The sequence below is a fragment of the Aythya marila genome (assembly GCF_965140915.1).
Source record: "Aythya marila genome assembly, chromosome: 12".
Lineage (NCBI taxonomy): Eukaryota > Metazoa > Chordata > Aves > Anseriformes > Anatidae > Aythya > Aythya marila.
In genome coordinates this window covers 11144168-11158629 of record NC_139053.1, presented here as the reverse complement: position 1 = coordinate 11158629, position 14462 = coordinate 11144168, and the positions used below count along the sequence as shown (strand labels likewise).

Here is a 14462-nt window from a genome sequence, read left to right as displayed (position 1 = left end):
GGGGAAACTTTTCCTATGCAAAAGAAGTGAGAATGATCAGATTTGTGAACACGGTTGCAGAGCTTGGTAACAGATATTTGTATTTGCCATTTCTATGGCTGTCTGATGTTGAGTGTTTTTGTTGTTTTTATAAAGCCCTGTGGAAAATAAACCACATTTGCAAAGAATTCTGAGGATTAGTCTGGGTAAACAGTTTTACTCAGCTCATTACCGTGGAGATACTGTTTCCTTGTCAGTCATCAAGTATTTGCTTTAATATCTCAAATGTTTTTCTGTTTCTCAGTTGAAACTGTTATGTTTTCTCTGGCAATGACTCATCCATCTGTAACTAGAGCAAAAATTCCAGGTAAGCATTAAACATTATCCTCTACTTAAAATAGTTAAGTAGGTGTATGCTCTTAGAGTGCTTTCCTAGGATTTTAGAGTACTTTATCACCATTTATTCATTAATCCTCATCAAAGAAAGATGAAGAAAATAAAATGTAGACAAACTCATTCTCATTCGGTCTGATTATTTTAAACATTAAAGCCCATACGTAATTCCATGCATATAAGGAGCTCCAATGCTTGGTTGGCATTGTATCCTATTACAGGAAAATCATCACACAGTGTACTTAAGTGTTTGCAAGATAATATTTTTCTTTCCCACAGTAAAAATGGATTATGGTGGAAGCAATTTAAAAAGTAATCACAGAATATATGGACTACTGCTCTTGAGGCATGGCATTGAAATACACACCTTATCTGCTTACTGCCACATACAAGTTACACGAGCTGTGTCATCAGCTGGACTGTCCCTGCTGGGATGGAGTCCTCGGTCTGATTCTGGATGTATTGCTGTAGCAGCAGTCTGCCTATAAGACTATAGATAATATTGTAATAGTAACTTATTTTCACATGCATAGTCCAGTTTTATGGTTCTTTAAAGACCCCAGTTCCTGAAAAATAAAAATTAAAAAAAAAAAAAAAATCCGCATCTTCAAATAGTATCTAGCAAATCACAATTCAAGGCAGAAAAACTATTGAGGAAACAGAGAAGCTATCTATGGGAGTCAGAGGCAAAAGTTTTAGAGGGGAGAGGAACTTTGAGGGAAATATCCTTGTTTATTGCTTGTTTACTTAGTGCTTACATTTAAGCAGTTTTCTGCAGTAGAACTCAGTGTGAGAACTGTTATGTCTCTGAATCATTTTTATTGTCTTTTTATAATGTTTATGGTTGTTACATCTCTGTTCATGGGCAATTATTTCTTTGTCCTAAAATAAATAATAATAATAAAAAAAACAACAACAATATACAAACAGACTGGACTACAACCTATACTTTTTTTTTTTCTTCTTCTTCTTCTGCAAGCATTCAATTATTTGCCTGCATTTCCCTCATGGATAGCCTTTACTGGACTTTTTAATTCAGACTTGAACATTTCAGTTAAACATTTACCTTTCACACATGATTTAACTGTATAGTTTTTCCCTTTGGTGTAATATCATGTCTTTTGAATTCTTCTAGCTGAGAATTTAGTCATTTACTTTCTTGTGATTTAGAAGAGAGAAAATTAAATATATATATATATACACATACATATATATATATGTATTTTACAAGTAGAAATAAATACCCTCCTTAGGTACTATTTCAGGTTGTGATATAAAGTGTGTTAGTGTGTTTGTGGGCAAATGCACTGAATGATACCAACACTTTCTGTCCTATTTATAGAGATTATCCAGAAGCTGAAGAGACAGATCTGTAATCCACCCCCAGCAGCCTGTTAGTGATCCAGTTTTAATCATTCAAAGAGTGCAAAGTCATGATAGAATAGTAAACAAATGGTTAGAAAGCAACAGTAGCAGTCTCTTCTTGTCTGTTTTGACATGAAGAAAAAAAGTTACTAACCTTCCTATTGTCAGTCTTGTTATAAAAGTTTTTCTTAGTAACTGCTACCCCTGTTCTGTTGAACTAGATTTGCTTGAAACTAGACAGAAAAACACTGTGGGATATGATCACATTCCTTATGATCATCAAGCATTTGTTTAGAAATATCCTAGCAATACAAAGTCTGTAGTAGAGTTTTTCCCTAATCTTATTATTGCAAAACTCTCTTCACTTAATAACCATTGTGTTGTGGTGTTACAAGACTTATATTTTGCATTCAGGACTGACCTGCACCAAGATGAAAATCCTACTGTTAGAAATGTCTTTCAATCTGATTCGATAATTTAAATGGTAGAAATTTGTCTATTAATAGTTGATTTGTCAGAGGTAGCCTTTTTGAATAGGTGAAGAGAAAGGAGAGGAAACATTGCTTACTGGTGATCGCTATTTCAGGACTGCACTTCTAATTCTAGCACTGACTCACTACAGCCTTGGAAAGTTACAGTGCTTTTGTTCTAGCAAATACTAAGTAAAGAAAGGAGCCATTCTATTCAAATAGCAAACATCCATTTTATTGTAACGCTGCCTGGAGTTCATTTACAGGAAAAATCCAATGCTTTTGTTCTTTCTCTCTATGCAGCTAATAATTTTTGCAAGAAAGTATTTCCAGTTTCTAGTTCAGCATCTTCCAGTACTACTTTCCTTATTATCAAAATATCAAAGCCACACAAATATCTAGAATTACTTACACTGGTTTCTGAAAAGAGATCAACTCAATTACATGTGCAGAGTAAAAGAAGTGTTTCGCCAGTGGAGGAGGACATAAAAAAAAAAAAAAAGCCAACAGCTGTTACTTCTCCCACAACTTCAGTAGGCTATTGTGTGATAGCAAAATGAGTCAGACTAACACAGAAATCATACAGTGCATTAGAGAAAACTAATGCATTAATGATCTTTTTTACTAGAAACCCAAACTGTTGCTATCATAAGTGCTACATGCCATGCTTTTCTCTCCACCTACATTTTATTTTATATTTTATTTTATTTTATTTTTTATTTTAGCATATATCCATATCATCCCCTGTCTTTAGAGTATTCCAGAGGACTTCTAAGAAGATGACCAAACTATTCTAACTATATCAGTGACTAGATATTGATTAGTGTTCAGTAGCTGCAAGTCCCTTACAAGTCAGTGAAGCTGCTGGACTTACTATTTGTGACCTTGCATTCAAATATCTGAATATGGAATTGGAAGCTTTCTTGTAGGTATTTGAGTTTGGAAAAAGCAAGTATGTCCCTGAAGAATGCCTGCTCTGTGGCGAAGCTCTAAGTGTGTCAAGTTAGTGATAGGACCAGAGGGAGCAGCATAGAGCTGTGACAGGGGAGGGTCAGGTTAGATGTTAGGAAAAGTTTCTTCACCAGGTGGGTGGTTGGGCACTGGCACAGGCTCCCCAGGACAGTGGTCACAGCACTGACCCTGCCGGAATTGAAGAGGTGTTTGGACAACACTCTCAGACTATGGTTTGATTTTTAGGTAGCCTTTGTGGAGCCAGGAGTTGGACTTGATGGTCCTTGTGTGACCCTTCCAACTCAGTATATTCTTTGATTTTATGACTATCCCAAACAGTTCAGGTCTCTGGGAGAGGATCTAACAAAAAAAAAAAAAAAAAAAAGAGTGCACATTCTAACAAGGATTGTACAGCTTTGCTAACCTGTGTTTGAACATTCTCTGGCTTTGCTCTGAAACCTAGTGCTGCAGTTAAAATTTGTGTACCCATTGTTGTGAATATCACTGGGGCCTGACTTGCGTTTTAGCTGAACTTCATTAACAATTGTGCTAAGCTTAATGCAAACTGCATTTTTTTTTCTGATATCTATAGAATGCAACAGTGGTTTTTAGACTGCCACTGATCAATATTGTTTTTTATTTTCATGTGCATGTAAAATGTTAGGCAGGGTGAAACTGTATAGTTAAATATAAGTAAAAACAAAGTAGATAAATGGATTGAAAGGAAAATGTTGTGTATCATCTGTGTATATATAAAATCTTGTTCAAAAGAGACTTGTTAGAACTGAACAAGTCTGAGCGAGAATTAATGGCCCACACCTGGGAATAAGAGGTGAATTCTCAAGTATCCAGGTTTAGTAACTGCCACACCTGTCCTGTATTCCCAAAAGCATAAATGAGGTCTGCAAGGATTTAGATAGCTTAGCTTCTGAATGCACAGTGCCATGGCTCTTTTCCAAGGCATCATCAGTCACCGCATGAAAATCCCCACCCATAATTACTAGGGCATTATTTGTCACGGGGTATACTCTAATGAAGAACTTCACCTTATTCATATGATATCAAGAAGAGTAAATAGTTTGAGGGATGAATTTTACCCTGACTTTGAAATGGTTCTTCACGACAGAACCTTAGAGTACCCTTCCAGAAAAGCACTGAAGTTGGAAAGGCATAACTGTTTCATCTTCAGTCCCATGGTATTGGGAGAACAAGGAGCCAAACTTCTTTTTTATCAATGTCTTCATTATTCCCTGCAACCTATATATGGTCTCTGAAATACCATAAAAAGCACAATGAACAACTATGTGAAAAAAGAAGACAAGAGCTTGTCACCTCGGAGGGCGGGGGGTGGAGGGAGTATGGTCCACCTGCTTGTTTACCCTGTGTCACTTCTGTTCATACAAATGAACAGAAAGTTAGTTATTTATGCCTGGATGATACAAAATATGCAGGAGGGACATTTGAGAAAGTGTACTGGCAATTACAGAATGTCTGTTGTTGAGATGCTGCTAATAATATCTAGGATAATTTTGTGCTAGATAATCAGTGATGGTGGTATTTTTGTCATGCAGGTACAGTGTCTCCTCCCCAAGAGAAAGTAAAGGGAAGTACTCGGTGCCATCATTCTTCCAGAAGGCTGATCATCCCAGTTTGGTGAGTTAACTGGCAGAAAGGCCTTTTCTTTCCCTGCATCCTGAAATGGAAGCAAAAGTAACAGAAACAGTGTGGCACAGCTCTCTGCTCTTTGGCTCTGCATACTCTCTTAACATATTATAGACTCCCAGAGGAACAAAGCAATTACATTTACACATGCAGGCACCTGAATATCTCTGTCACAGCAAATTTACCAGATACAATCTAGCATTAGGTTTCTATTGAATATAAATGCTGCAGCCAAATTTGTGGGAGAAAAAAAAAAAAAGCAAAAACAACACTTTGGTAACATGTCCCAGGACAAGAGTATCACTGGAGAAGGGCTCATCTGATTTTCTCTCCTCTTGACAGTAAGTAGATCAGAATTTCCCTCTGATAGGCAGTAAAAGCTTTATGTCCCCGTGTCCCTTCCTCTCTAGTCTGCCCACTGAGGTCATGTTTCTGTAGCTCACCAGTCTTAAAAAAAATAATCAGCAAATCTCCGTATAGGAAACTGTCCTTGATCTGATTTGTTGTGCCAGGGTTCTCCTGCACATTTATTTTTTATTATTTTTTTTTTGGTCAGAAGATTATCAGGAATTTTGCCTGAGGAAAGAATTCAGGATCAGTAATTTTACAATAAAGTTTATGTTGGTGAGTCATAGGGGAAGAGCCTGTCTTTGAAAATACGGAAACAAAAAAGAGTAACATGTAAAGAAAAGTTGATGCAGGCACAGAACACTTCAAAATGCTATGAACCGTGTGGTGCAGATTCTCAGTGGTGCACATGCACTTGCAGTCAATATAAATGCCAATAGTCACTTAGCAGAAACTGAGACTTACTCTCCTAAAGCGTCCCTGAAGACTTTCTCCACATACCCAATATTTGCTGAACATACACATTGCAAAGCAGATTTTACCAAGGTGTACACAATCCTAGAAACCTTCAAAGATCCGCAGTGAGTGTGGTAACAGTTAAAATCATTTGTGCAGGCTTTTGAGGCCCTCCTTCAGGGAGTACAGGTATTGCTTTGAAGTCACCTACAGTTCCAGTGGAAATGTGGTTTGGCAGTTGGAGAAAAGGACTTTGCTTACCAGGAAATGAAATTACTGGAGGTGCATTGTTTATGTGTACTTTTACCTCACATCATGTTTTTCCTCCTTTCTAAAGCCCTTTGACATTAAGGGACCCTGCAGATGGGACAAAATTGAGGCTTGCAAAGTGTCTTCTGGTATTTTCCTTCCTGTAAAAAAAAAAAAAAAAAAGGCAGGATGAGTGCACACAGGTGTATGTGTACTCCTGGCGACAATATGCGCATGGGCAGCCAGTCCCAGAGAACTCCAGCTCTAAGCGACTGCCTTACTTCTAACAAGCTAATGTGGGATGTTGTGCTATGCTGATGCCAGAAATAACTGGAAAGCCTTGGGTACAAATGCCAATGCCTTGAGCACAAAAAGTTTATAACAAAACATTTCAGTTACATAAACACCATCCTAAAGTGGGGACACTTATTAAACCATACTCTGTAGCATCAACAGAGAACACTGCAGCATATTCCCAAAGCCATCCATATGTCTTTGGATTTCATCAGGTGAAGGGACACTAGCTGTGGCTGTAAGCTTAATGGGAGTTCACAGATAGCTCTGACACTTCATGCTATAGCAGCACTGGTAGCTGAGCTATGGGAAGCTGAAGAGCATGCATGCTTTTACTTAGTATTTGAGTGCTTTTAAATTGATTTCTAGAAAGATTTTCAGTCAGCTTAAAATTTGATACATGGCACGTATTCTGCTAATCCACCACCAGATGTATTTTTTAGCCTTAACCAAAATATGTAGACCCAAGGACTCACAAGTTTTCCAGTTCTGCAAGGGAAGTTGACTGAATAGCTCTGACCTACAAATAGGCCAAGGGGTACTGGGGCAAAGTGTGATGTCCTGAATATTGAGTTTTCAGTTGATGTGTCAGGAGATAGGAGCTCTACCTCAGGGATTACCTACAGTTTGCACAGTTAGCCTTTTCTTATAAGAGACATATATTTGTTTTCCATAAGGGCATATTTTTTTGTGTAACCAGTGGACTCAGCAGCTGAGCTTGCACAGCTATGTGCAAGGAGACCCATGGTGCTTTCCACTTCCATAAAAAAGAAGGAAAGAGGCCTTTAACTTTTGTCAATGGCATGCTGAGCTGGGCAACCAAAGTTTCTTTCAGTTAATTAATAAAGGAGAAAAGTCATTCCCTTGTGGTGAGGGATCTAGAGGCACTACTAAAGATGCAAATGATCTCTTGATGGCTTAAGTTAAATGTAAATAATTCATAAGCCCTGCACTTAGCTATATAAATATTTGCATCTACTAAACCTTTCTAAAGGTCCCAGAACATTCATGGTATTGTGGGACAGCCCTTCCAATTTCATGGAAAATACTGACCCACTACCAACTGTACTGTCTTATCCAACCCAAATACTAGCTGTGTTGGCTACGGTAACTGTCAGGAGTTGTTTCTCTAATAGAGAAATACATATTTCTGTGCTAAGTTAGACTTTTCTGTCCTTCTTTTTTGGCTGCTGAGTGTAAAATAGCAGATAACAAGTATGGATCCAATCCTACATTGCATTTTAAATGACTCAGCCTTCTCATGATATGAGTTCTGTGGTGTGCAGGTTTTTAAATCATCGTCTTCTTTTTAAAATCATGTATTTTATTAAAATAAAATCCAGTACTGTAGCACTGAACACTAGAACATCTCATAATTCTTTTTAGAACCGTGCAATTCCTATTATTAAAGATCTGAAGTGTTTGCCAGTTTTTAAAAAATAAGACTTATTTTTCTAAAATGAATTTTGACTTTTCTGTGTTAAATTTTACTGTATGTCATGTTTACCACATTTATGTCATAGATATCAGCAATTTGCACTGCTCACTTTCCCTGTTAATAGAATGTTGGAATTTTTTTTTGTATTATGAGGACCTGATTGGAGAGCTGGATCCTTTTTTTACTTAAACACAAGTAGTTTGCAAGGGCTTTTTGTTTTGGGACTAGAAACCTCTCAGCCTCAGCCCTGAGTTTTTGCTGAGTGATTAGCTTTGGTAAGACTTAGTTCCACTATTAACTGTATGGACCAGTTGTACATGACATTGTTGATACTCCAAGTTGAGGGACAGTGACTTTTCAGCATGGCTTTATGAGCATTTAGATATGAAAACTTCTTGCAAATAGACTAGCACTGTCATTGGATTTTTACTTTATGAAATATTTTTGCAAACAAAAAAAAACATTTTTATGCTTCTGTGAAATGAATGAAAAATATGATGGTGTCCATCAGAAGAAGCCCTCTGTTTTTATTCATATGAATTCTGATAATATTTATTAAAAGCACTCAGTAGCTCTACTGTCAGTCACCCTTAGAAACTAAGCATAAGGAATGATTTGTTCCAAACATCATATTTTGAGGTAGACAGTCCAGTTTTCATCTAAAACTTTAAAATGTCCTTGCTACCTCCTGACTTTAGTTTCTAGGTTTTTATGGGACTGTGATCCACTCAGGAAAAGTCTACTGATCATTAGACTGAACTGGTTTGTGATTCCCCTTTCTTGCACATAAGATAAAGACTTGTTTTACGCAAAGCATGACATTCCCATTTGAACAGAAAAATTGTAAAAAGGTCTCACAGAAGTCGTGCATGGGTGAATAATGCCTCATTTTTATTAACAAGACTGCTATGCTGAATGTTACTGTGTGTAATCTGTCTTTCTACGAAGGCTTAGAAGGCAGAATAGATGTTATCTCAGCAAGTAGGAGTGCCAGGTCCTTTCACTGGGTGTTTTCAAGCAAGCTTTGAATCTCTGCAGGGAATGAAGGGCCATGTCTCACATCACCTGCCCCTGGTTACATGAGAGAGCCTCTGCTGCCCATCACTGTGCTACATGGGCAGTCTTCACATGAAACCACACTGTAACAGGGTCAACATGCTGCAGACGGGGACTTCAGTGCTGTATTTCAGCTTGTAAGTGTAAGCTGCTTCTTAAGTCTTTGTGCAGATGTTATTCTTAGGAGAGCCTAAAATCTGACGCCAGAAGTATCTCTGTTATTAGCTTGGAACTGATAACAAAACCAATGATTTTCAAGCTGAGATTGCCTCTGACTTGTTTCCTTCCTCCATGTGTCTGCGTTTCCCATGTGCTGGCTGCTTCTTTGATCATGGTTAGGATTCATTTGTGATGTCACTGGGCAACTCTAAGAACTTTGCAAAGCTTCCTTGTGACTCCCTTCCCTCTCGGTGCCTTTGACATTTTTTATTTAGTAAGCCAACTCCTGCTTAGATTACTCATGCCAGTAATCCCTGGGCTGGCAGTGGTATAATTAGAGAAAGCTGAGTTTGGCTCAACAGAGAGGTCAAACTTTCAGATACTGCTCAGCATCTACACTGAGCAGTGAGACTGTTTTCTGTTAGTATAGAGTCAATATTTTTTTAAACCTACAGTTTCACAACGCTAGTCAAATGTAGCCCCAAACGTTTCTGCCACTGAAGTCAGTTGCTTCATGATATTCATACTAGAAGGGTTGTACCAAAGGTGAATAGTTCTTATATTTCCATGTCTTAGTCCTTAATTCCATAGATACTTAGAGCATCGAATGTTTCCAGGCTGAGAATCAAAAGCTATGAGCTGGGTAGTGAGGCTATACCATTGTCTGACTTGTGAGTCACGCAGTAACTTAAGCAAAAGAGAAACATAAAAAGCCCATTGGATCCTTGAGTTCTCTGGGAAGCCTCATTCCCTTCTCATACAGCTGAAGTCTGCCACAGAATCAGCAATGTGTTCACCTGTGGAAGGACAGCGGGAGGCTTTCCTATCATATTACAGAATGTAACTTTTTGCCACATTTTCACTCTAATTTATAGCCTTGTCAGTCTCACCTATAGAGGAGTAAAGTTGATTTAGAGACAACACGGACAAATTAGTCTATCTCAGGGACTCAGTTTTGTGACAGAATGTTTCACATACTGAAATACCTAATTAAGAAACAGCGTGACCTTATTTTTATAAGCTGATCTTCCTCTTCTTTTCCTGTTCCATCGCTCTCACTTTTTATATCTTGTTCTTCTGATTGTAAATTTTTTGTATAGCAAAGAGTCTCTTGCTATACTTATGGAAAGTGCCTAAACTATTTTGGTATTTACATAATTCTGAAATTTTAGTTTTTGCAGATACCCTTAGAATAATGTCCACAGCTCAGACAAGAACTACTTAGAAAAAGTGGTAAAGCCTGAGCCATGCTGTACCATTGTCTTTTTGAAAGTCCTTTGAGGTCAGGAAAAAGTGGCACCTAGGTTAGTGGCAAGGTTTGTCATTACCTAGGTGGCCTTCACAGAATGTATTTGTCCATCTTTTCAAATGTACCTTCTGAAAACTAGATGATTTGTGGCTGACTTTACATGGTGTCTGTACACATTGCCAAGGCTATGCTTACCCTAATAAACCACCTTTTGCATTAAAATAACAGGTGTGAATCATGTTACAGGATGACTGAATGTTTTCAAAGGATTGGTGTGGTCAGAACACAGGTGTAATAGACAAATGAGTATTTTCTTCCTGTGATTCTGTTACATTGCAGGGTTCTTGTAAGTGTGCAACAGTTACCAATATATGTGTTCAGCTTTACACTTCAGAGTTGCAAGTGAGTATTTTAAGAGCAGCTGGTAATCACAACACACTTTGGGTATCAGAGTGAAGTATTTGTACAAGTGAGAGGGGCTCTTTCTGTAACTAGTAAGATTTTGTTAAATAGTGATGCTAACCCAGGTGTACCGTCCAGCTGGCTTTATGCATGACAAGACTATCAAGACTCTCTCTGTGTTATTTCAGAATCCATTTTTTTTTTTAGGTATGGTTTGGGACATTCAGATTTGCGAGCCTCAGTTCCCTGCATGTTCCCTTCTTTCCTCATGTAGACACTTGGATGCCATCTAAATTAAATGCCTAACGTTGGTGTCACACATGTTCAAACAGACATAAGAAGCCATGGTCCAGTTTTCTAGATTTACCAAGAAACTGAATCTCCTTTCTTGGATTATATCTTGGATGACACCGTGAGAAATAGCTAGCCATCTACTAAGAGTTAAAATCTCCAGAGAGGCTTTTGAGAACATTCTGCCCCTAAAAGGGGAGTTGGATCTGGGTTTGGAGTATGGTGCTAACTGCCCTATTACTGTTCTGCTGCATAATTTGCAGCATAATCTGTTAGCTAAGGTCTGTGTCAGTTCCCACTTAGATGGATAAGCCTGCGATTCAGCAGAGTAGGAGTAAGCTCTAGAGGAGGAGTAACAACACTTTTCACCTCCCAGGGAGACTTAACTGAATGAATAAAAGATTGTGAGCCATTTGTGGTGATAGAAACCATTGGTCTGTAAGGTAGACAGAGGATTGAAAAGTGATTCGGGAAGGAAAGAAGGAAAGTCTTTGTTTAGTCTGAAGTAAAAGTCTAGAGAGAGAATGTATGATTTGTGGATAGGCCAAATATTGAGCAATGAAAAGTATTCAGAATATTCCGGGCACCATGCTTACGGTCACTAAAGTACAATCCTAACTACAGAAGAGGAACTATCTATTTAATGGCTCATTAACAGTGTAAAACTTGTGAATGGGTAAACTGCTTACAGTTTCACACCCCGGTTGTATGTGATTACAGGTGACAATTAGGAAAGATTGAGTTATGAGTCCTGTGTGAATGGATGCAAGCTATTATTCAGGCAGCTGATGGAAGTGGAAAGGTGTTCCCAGTCAGTAGCATGGTAATTGCAAAGGTTCCGAGCTCTCAGAGGAGTCAGCAGTTAGGTGAGCACAAGGACAGCAAGGGTCGAGGGCACAGTTGCAGAGACCTTGAAGACAAAGGGAATTATATGAAAAGGGAAAAGGAATATAGCATGGATTTGCTTTCATTCACCTTAGAGTTGTGAACACTGTTTCTGCAAAGGAAAAAAGCTGTAACGATAAGTAATTAAATCATCTGTCATTAGACCAAACTTTGCACATCAAAAATGATGATCAGTCACCAGCTGCCTTTCCCAGCTGAAGGGAAGGTCCTGGTTGACTTGTCATACCATGCTGCATACTGATCTACCAGCCTCCAAGGCTTTGGCACATGTAGCCTTTTCTTTTGAAAATTGTCATGTGTGGCAGTTTTTACATGTACAGTATGATGTTTTCCCTCCCTGGGGCAGAAAACACGGGAGAGGGGAGAAGTTTGTGTTTCATTGCACCAAAAGAAATAAGACGGTATGTTGCCAGCTCCTTATTCATGTATAAAACTTCTGCTCCTTCCCTGCCTACTTCTCTGGTGCACCCATGGCATGGCTCTGTCCCCAGCTGAGGCTAACGTCCTCTCCCCCTCGTCACTCCCAGGACAGCCGTACTGCCCTTTCTGCTCTGTAGTGGAGTCCCTGTCCCTAGCCAGATCTGTCTCCTTTTCCCTCACCCCTTTTGCAGGTAGGAAAGAGGAGGGGTTGGGCTCTGCTGGCACTCATGCCCGAGTTTTGCATGCAGACAGGACATTCTGGAGCTTTGTCAATAGCAGTGAGATGCTCTAGTTTAACAAGGTAGTAAAATAAACTTGTAATGGCACTTTGGTTCATCACTGGGCTGCTACATGCCAGGTTCTGTACTCCCAGACTGGTGGATCAGAAAGCAGAGCGTTGCTGTGCTGCCCCTGCAGCCAGCTGAGATCCTGGAGCAAGGCAACCCGTGGGAGCCAACGGCCTGTGAACAGCACAGGAGCCGAGTTCAGCCAACAGGAAGAGAGTCCAGCTCTCTGGTGCGATTAAAAACTGTCACAAAATTAACTTCAAAATTCAGCAGGGGTATTTACATTTCCCCCATGATTGTGATTTTCTTTGGTTTCCATCTTTACTAGCAGAAGCTAGTACAGCTGACTTTGTATAAATGATTTCCAGTGTCGTTTAGGGTTTTGGAGCATTTTCCAGTCCTTCCCTGGTGAGATCTGCTTTGAGATGGAAGAATAGCACCCTCAAGAGTTGACAGCAGTGCTGCTTCAGCGATCCATAGCATGCAACAGACGTCCTTCCCCTTTAAGTTAAATTAACTCACAGGCACACGCAGCTGAAGCAATGCGACAGAAAATTTTCTTTTGCCATTGCATTTGAAATATTTGGTATCGGTCACTGCTGATAGGAGTGAGGAAATCTGCATTTGTGTTTGTCTGAAGGATGACCAGCTTCTGAACATTTTATTTGCCTTCAAAAAAAGGAGAGACAATAAAAAGAATAAGAAATGTCTTATTTATCTAAATCTGGGAACTTCATTTTATACCATATTAAAAAAAAAAAAAAAAAGAGCAGGAATTAATGTCTTTGTGTAAAAAGAGATTATTTAAAAGTTCTTAACTTAGATAAAAGGGGTCTACATAAAAAGTACTGAGCAAACCAGTCCTTAAATTGTGGGGACTTGTTCGTTAATTACAGTAATTAGGAATGGAATCTGATCCTAAACTTTCTGATTTACTTTGAATTTCTTTTAATATGTGGTTAGGCCTGAAATTCAGAATGATTATAAAATATGAGATCTTTTTAAGACTACAGAGGCGTAGGTATTGTTATTAAATGGCAAACTTAGTTACACGCTTCTGCTGTTTCACGCAGCACTGACCTTTTATTTTAAATGTGCCTGGCCTATTCCTGCAGAGCCCGCTGAGGCCTCCAGAAAGCTGGAAGTATGAGCTAGTCACCACTGCTGCTCCCAGCGACATTCCTCCCAGTAGGCAAAAAGTCAAGCTCTGGATTTGTCCCTTTCCTGTGAAGGGGTTTAATGGGGTAGCACCCGCAGAATTCAGCCAGCCAGATGTAGCTAGGGATGTGTCACTCTCCACGCTGAAGCATCCAAAACTTGTTTCTGTCACCGACTTGAAGCTTTTCCTCTGTATCATGACTTTCCTCGGAGTTCTTACGGGTGTTTTGCTTGTTCAGACAGTGGCCTTTCTAGCCACTGCTTATGTGTTGAAATGTAATTTCAGAAGATACTCACCATATGTAAAATGAATTTAGGATTTTAATTGTTTTCTATTGTTACTGAAAGGTACATTCTGTGGTCAGAAAGCCAGCTGACTGCTGCCTTCCTTCTGCTCATGAAACAGAGGGTCACAGGTGTACTGTGTGATACAAAAAAATGGGTTCTTGGTACATTGTAATATTGTTTCCAGATTAAAATTTTGTCAATTACTGTTAGTTGTGAGGAATCTGTCAAACCCTTTCTGAGCAAGCAACTTGCTGTCACAAGTTTCTGGGTTATTAGGACTCCTAGGACTAAAAAATACAGCATTTTTTTTCCAGCCACCGCTACGTTTGAACTCTTCTCTGCAGATCTTCCTCTAGCAGTTGCCTGCAGCTGCTCTAGCAGCCTTGACACGTCTTTTCTCTCTGCCTCTTTCCAGGTGACCCGGACCACCAGAGCTAAGTGCCGGGGGGCTTCCCGACGCGAGGAGGTAGGCGAGGGAGCCCCGATACGCCTCATCTGCGGGCTGCAGGATGGCGACGAGAGGAAATCCCGGGCATCCGCACCCCTGCCGAGCTGAGGCTGCACACCGGGCTCCTCGGAAGGCTGCGCCCAGGAGCAGGTGGGTCCGTGCGGCCCTGGAGGGAGGGTGGGCGGCCGGGAGA

The 14462-nt window shown here is 39.5% G+C and overlaps 1 long non-coding RNA gene across 1 annotated transcript; it reads left to right on the top strand.

Annotated features, from left to right (window-relative positions):
- The first annotated feature begins 282 nt into the window (after positions 1 to 282).
- Positions 283 to 14363, top strand: LOC309882575. The gene is made up of 3 exons (XR_014318314.1): positions 283 to 346; positions 4730 to 4811; positions 14237 to 14363. It is a non-coding gene; the product is annotated as an uncharacterized lncRNA (long non-coding RNA).
- Positions 14364 to 14462: the final 99 nt, after the last annotated feature.